We start from the raw sequence: 7,319 nt of genomic DNA on the forward strand, positions 1-7,319 counted from the left end.
TCCTCTAGGTCGTTGTTAAATGTTTCTTTTATTTTCTCCATTCTATTTCGAAGATTTTGAATAATTTTTACTATCTTTACTCTGAATTCCTTTTCATGTAGACTACCTATTTCCTCTTTATTCATTTGGTCTTGTGGGTTTTTACCTTGCTCCCTCATCTGCTGTGTATTTCTCTGTCTTCTCATTTTGCTTAACTTACTGTGTTTGGGGTCTTCTTTTCACAGGCTGCAGGTTTGTAGTTCCCATTGTTTTTGGTGTCTGCCCCTAGTCAGTAAGGTTGGTTTAGTGGGTTGTGTAGGCTTCCTGGTGGAGGGGACTGGTGCCTGTGTTCTGGTGGATGAGGCTGGATCTTGTCTTTCTGGTGGACAGGACCACGTCCGGTGGTGTGTTTTGGGGTGTTTGTGACCTTATTATGATTTTATGCAGCCTCTCTGCTAATGGGTGGGGTTGTGTTCCTGTCTTGCTAGTTGTTTGGCATAGGGTGTCCAGCACCATAGCTTGCTGGTTGTTGAGTGGAACTGGGTCTTAGTGTTGAGATGGTAGTCTCTGGGAGAGCTTTTGCTGTTTGTTATTACATGGGGCCAGGAGATCTCTGGTGGACCAATGTCCTCATCTCGGCTCTCCCACCTCAGAGGCTCAGGCCTGACACCCGGCTGGAGCACCAGGACCCTGTCAGCCACATGGCTCAGAAGAAAAGGGAGAAAAACAAAATAAATAAATAAAGTTATTAAAATAAAAAATAAATTATTAAAAATTAAAAAATGATAAAAAAAAAGAAAGAAAGAAGAGAGCAACCAAACCAAAAAACAAATCCACCAATGATAACAAGCGCTAAAAACTATACTAAAAAACCCTCTGAAAAACAGACATACAGATCCCGAGGACAAATGTTAAAAGTAAAGATATACAGACAAAATCACACTAAGAGGTATACACATACACACTCACAAAAAGAGAAAAATGAAAAAAAATATATATATATATAGGGAGAAAAAAAAAAGGAAGCGAGCAACCAAATCAGTAAACAAATCTACCAATGATAATAAACTCTAAATGCTAAACTAAGATAAACATAAAACCAGAAACAAATTAGATGCAGAAAGCAAACCCCAAGTCTACAGTTGCTCCCAAAGTCCACCGCCTCAGTTTTGGGATGATTCGTTGTCTATTCAGGTGTTCCACAGATGCAGGGTACACCAAGTTGATTGTGGAGATTTAATCTGCTGCTCCTGAGGCTGCTGGGAGAAATTTCCCTTTCTCTTCTTTATTCGCACAGCTCCTGGTGTTCAGCCTTGGATTTGGCCCCGCCTCTGCGAGTAGGTCGCCTGAGGGCATCTGTTCCCCGCCCAGACAGGATGGGGTTAAAGTAGCAGCTGATTAGGGGGCTCTGGCTCACTCATGCCGGAGGTGAGGGAGGGGCACGGAAATACGCGGGCCTCTGCAATTATTGTGACATTGCAATAGCCTGAGGTGCACCATGTGTTCTCCCGTGGAAGTTGTCCCTGGATCACAGGACCCTGGCAGTGGCGGGCTGCACAGGCTCTCAGGAGGGGAGGTGTGGATAGTGACCTGTTCTTGAACACAGGTTTCTTGGTGGCTGCAGCAGCAACGTTAGTGTTTCATGCCCGTCTCTGGTGTCCATGCTGATATCCGTGGCTCGTGCCCATCTCTGGAGCTTGTTTAGGTGCTGCTCTGAATCCCCTCTCCTCGTGCACCCACAACCAATGGTCTCTTGCCTCTCAGGTAGTTCCAGACTTTTTCCTGGACTCCCTCCAGCTAGCTGTGGTGCACTAGCCCCCTTCAGGCTGTGTTCACACAGCCAACCCCAGTCCTCTCCCCGGGATCCGACCTCTGAAACCCAAGCCTCAGCTCCCAGCCCCCACCCGTCCCAGCGGGTGAGCAGACAAGCCTCTCAGGCTGGTGAGTGCTGGTCGGCTCCAATCCTCTGTGTGGGATTCTCTCCACTTTGCCCTCTGCACCCCTGTTGCTGCGCTCTCCTCCGTGGCTCTGAAGCTTCCCCCCACCACCCCCCGTCTCCACCAGTGAAGGGCCTTCCTAGAGTGTGGAAGCTTTTCCTCCTTCACAACTCCCTCCCAGAGGGGCAAGTCCTGTCCCTATTCTTTTGTCTGTGATTTTTCTTTTTTCTTTTACCCTACCCAGGTATGTGGGGAGTTTCTTGCCTTTTGGGATCTGAGGTCTTCTGCCGGCGTTCAGTAGGTGTTCTGTAGGAGTTGTTCCACATGTAGGTGTATTTTTGATGTATTTGTGGGGAGGAAGGTGATCGCCAAGTCTTACTCCTCCGCCATCTTAAAGGTCCCTCAAATCAACAGAGTTTAAGTGAAAAATAGAAACAAATCCCATGGCAATCCTAAACAAAGATTTTTTTTACTAAGATTTTCATATCATAAAGGAAAAACAGAGTAGCAGTCATACAAATTTTTTTTAAATTTCCCAGTCCAACTTCATCAGATAATGTTGCACCATATGCTTAATTTAGTTTAAAAATTCAGTCAACTAAATGGGTAAGATAATTTCCTAAACTAAATATAATAATATCAAAGAGATAGTTTGCATAATAATAGGATACATTTCTTTATTTATAACTTTAGTAGTATTTGATGAAGTACCTACAGGAAGTTCTCTAGGGAAAGAGAGAACTAACCTTTAGATTATTTACCATGTGCTAACTACTATACCTATTGCTATATTTACATTAACTTGCTTAGCACTCACTGCTATGCTGCAAGATATAACCTATCTTCAATATAGAAATGAAAGGACTTTGGCTCAGAGTTTAATAAAACCTATTCAGGTTTACATAGAAATAATGATGGAGTAATAAATTGAGCCTCAGGTCAGTCTGTCTAAAGAACAAATATTCTTCTTGCTTCTTTATACCACCTGTTTTACATAAGCTAGAGGAGACCATTCCCCATCCCACACAAGGCTGAGTACCATATGATACACTTCCATAATACGTATTGTAGGAAACTCCTATAGGATTTAACACATTTGTTTAGTGGCAGATTCCCATGTAGAACATAGTCGATAGGCTCCATGAGGTCAGATCCTCAGTCTGATTATCACTTTATAAATCCCTGTATCTCACACTCAGAATTTGAGTCCTTAGTCAAAATCTGTTAACTGGCAGCCTTAAAAGAACATCTTTATAATTTAAAGAAAATACTAGGGAAGTATACAATGATTCAAGATCTACAAAACAAGCTACAGTCTGTCAGAGAAAAATTATCTTAAAAAGCAGACCATGTCAATCCCTCTTGCACTCTTGGTGGGAATGTAAATTGATACAGCCACTATGGAGAACAGTATGGAGGTTCCTTAAAAAACTAAAAACAGAATTACCATATGGCCCAGCAATCCCACTACTGGGCATATACCCAGAGAAAACCATAATTCAAAAAGACACACGCACCCCAATGTTCATTGCAGCACTCTTTACAATAGCCAGGTCATGGAAACAACCTAAATGCCCATCGACAGACTAATGGATAAAGAAGATGTGGTACATATATACAATGGAATATTACTCAGCCATAAAAAGGAACGAAATTGGGTCATTTGTAGAGACGTGGATGGATCTAGAGACTGTCATACAGAGTGAAGTAAATCAGAAAGAGAAAAACAAATATCGTATGTTAACACATATATGTGGAATCTAGAAAAATGGTACAGATGAACCAGTTTGCAAGGCAGAAAGAGAGACAGAGATGTAGAGAACAAACATATGGACACCAAGGGGGGGAAAGCGGTGGGGGGGGATGAATTGGGAGATTGGGATTGACATATATACACTAATATGTATAAAATAGATAACTAATAAGAACCTGCTGTATAAAAATTTTTTTTAATAAAATTAAAAAAAAAACATACCCCCCCCCAAAAAAAAGCAACCCATGTCTGATACAACTCTAAAGCAGACTCTGTCAGGCCTGTGGAGGCCAAAATATTCTGTGCCTATCATTACTGCCATCCCTGGTCACCACCCCAAAATGTACACACATCTAGACAGCTATCCAGTCAGCTCACTCCTTCGTGCTCTGTGCTTCCTCTCTTCTGACCCAACCTCTATCCTCCTTTCCTTCCAAACCATCCCACTGCAAAACCCTATGTACCTTATTCCAGAGTAAACAGACTCCCTTCTACCCTCAGCTGCTACACAGAACACTTCCTATACTTCCTTGCCTTACTAAAATTTGGTGCATCTCCCAAGGCCACTACTTCTTTGGTGGCCCTTTCAAGGGCCATATTCCCGTATGCCATATTCCATAGCTCTCTCCCAAATACCATATTACATAGCTCTAAGGCATGGGTTTTGCATTCTTTTCACTCACCAGTGCATTTTTCAAACCATTATTTCCCTGTCCTTAAGTTTAAAAGATATGTTTGTCATTTGAGATTCATGTTGTTTAACATATCATCAATTCCTCCTAAACCATCAACCACTAACCACCCACCTGGTTATGGTCTTAATCAAAGCTTTTGGTCTCTGTATCATAATGGTCCTCTCTACCCCAAGTCTCTTCCAGAGATCCCAATTAAAATCCATGTATAGTAGTTACTTTCAGCTCTTTAAAGTCCCTCATTCCTGCTATGCCTGTCCTTGGACTTCAATTCTCTCCTGTCTCTACTTTTTACTTAGTCTACACCTAATGATCTATCATGTCACCCCTCTCATAATACTCTTCTCAACAACCTTGCCCCATATCCTCCCATCACACTATCCTAGGAAACCCCACCTTTAACTTCTATGATCTACCAGGCAGTTTTGGAAAATGTAAGTTCACAGTGCATATTGGTATCCCTTCATATTCTAGATCTTTGATTTTCACTTGGTTTTTAGCACTGCCTGTAAACCATATATTTCTAGTCAGCAATCTCCTCTTATCAAATATTAGTAATAATTTTAAAATTTCATCATTCTTCTCAGGCAGCATGCCTCAAACCTCCTATGTCGCTCTTAAGACATGACCTTACATCCTACTTTAGGAAGAATGAAGAGACAATCCTATGAGAATTTCTTTAGCTTCCCACTCTCAGATCTACAAGACTAACTAAATCTACCCTTGTCTTTTTCTTCTTTCTGTCTCAGTGGAAGAGTTTCCCCTCCTGAGGCTGATCCTTAAACTTATGCTTTGACTTCAAACTAAGTTTTCTAACCAACCCACTGCAACTACTCTTACCAGTTACCAATGACCTCCTTGTTGCTATTCAGTGGATGGGGTTCTGTTCTTAACTTACTTGATTTCTGTGAACCTCTTTCGCCTTCTTGGAACACTTTCTTCTATTAATTTTTTTTTTAATTTATTTATTTTTGGCTGCACTGGGTCTTGGTTGCTGTGCACGAGCTTTCTCTAGTTGCAGAGAGCAGGGGCTACTCTTCGTTGCGGTGCGTAGGCTTCTCATTGTGGTGGCTTCTCTTGTTGCGGAGCACAGGCTCTAGAGTGCAGGCTCAGTAGTTGTGACACACGGGCTCAGTAGTTGTGGCTCACAGACTCTAGAGCGCAGGCTCAGTAGTTGTGGTGCACTGGCTTAGTTGCTCCATGGCATGTGGGATCTTCCCGGACCAGGGCTCGAACCCGTGTCTCCTGCATTGGCAGGCGGATTCTTAACCACTGCGCCACCAGGGAAGTCCTCTATTAATTTTTATAACATCACACTCTCCTGGTTTTCCTAATACATACCTGTCCATTCCTCAGTATCTTCCTCTACCTGTCCTACAAGTGTTGTTCTACTATAAGGTTCCATCCTTGGTTATGTTCTCACTCTACATATTTTTGCTGAGTAATTTCACCCATTCCTATAACCTCAACCACCATCAATATCAGCAGTCTTTAAATTTGTTATCAGTCCATTTGAGAATCTGATGAAAATTCTGGGCCTTGTCCCTAAAAACATGTGCACAACCAAAAATTTTTCCAAACCATTTTAGGAGGTTCATGGACACCCTGAAACCTACTGATGGACCTTTGCGGTTTTCCTGATCTACAGTGCTAACAACCCCCAAACCTTCATCTCCATCCATGTCTCTTAGACAAGACTCATATATCACACTGCCACCTTGATATCTCTAATCAAATATTCCACCAGCACCACACACTCAACATGTTTAAAACCTACTATTTTCTTCCTACTCCAAACCTGACACCTACAGATTTACTTTTTTTGTCATTCAATAAGGTTTTCTTTATTGGGTCTTGTGCAATTCTTGTTAAGTTTATTCCCAGATATTTTAAATTGTTTCCATTGAGAATGAGATATATTTCCCATTTCTATTTCTAGGTGCTTACTGCTAGCACAGAAAAAAAGCTATTTTTTTATATTTATCAAATATTCAGGCATCTTGTTAAATTTTACTAGCATTTTTACTATAGTCTCTTGGATTTTCTAACTATAAATTCAAAGAATTGGCAAAAAAAAGCTAGGTTATTTTCCTTTTCTAATATTTATGCTGATTATTCAATGTTCTTGTCTTATTGCATTTGATAATCTGGCTACTGAAAGTGTGGAATCAACAGTATTGGCATCTAGGAGCTTATTAAAGATGAAGAATCTCAGCCCCATCCCTAGACCTACTAAATCATAAGCTGCATTTTAAAGATCCCCAGGTGACTCATGTACACAGTAAAAATTGAGCAATGCTGCTATAGAATATTCAAGACAATATTGAATAATAATGATAGTAGCTTGCATTATCTGTTTACTGGTTTTAATTGAAATGGGCTCTATGTTTCACCATCTAAGTGATTTTGGTAAATGATTTTTATAACACAAAAATAATTTTTTCTCTTGCTATCTTAGAATTTTTTATTTAGAATGACTGCTTATTCAGAGTTCTTTATTAGCAAATTTCTTTATATATGATAATATGTCAAATTTCTTTATATATATGATAATATAGTCTTTCTAACTTGATTAAGTTAATATAATTAATTACATCAACAAATGGTTCAGTTACACCAACAAAGTTAATGTATCTTTTGATATATTGCTGGATCCTATATCTTAATATTTTATTTTAATTTTTTCTTCTATATCCATAAACAACTAGTCTCTATCTTTCTTTATTGGTTTGAGGTATCAAATTGTAGCTGGTTTTATAAAATGATTTGGGAACTATATTTGTCATCTTTGTCAGTAGACAGGAACAATGGTTGGCAAACCTAGTTTGCACATTAGAATTACCTGGGGAGCTTTAGAAAAATATTAATGTTCAGGCCTGTCTCCTAGAGATTCTGATTCAAGTAGTCTGGGACTCACCAGAAAACAATATTTTTAATTTAATTAAATTTTTAAAAAAC

Source organism: Eubalaena glacialis, chromosome 8, assembly GCF_028564815.1.
Source record: "Eubalaena glacialis isolate mEubGla1 chromosome 8, mEubGla1.1.hap2.+ XY, whole genome shotgun sequence".
In the NCBI taxonomy this organism is placed as follows: Eukaryota; Metazoa; Chordata; class Mammalia; order Artiodactyla; family Balaenidae; genus Eubalaena; species Eubalaena glacialis.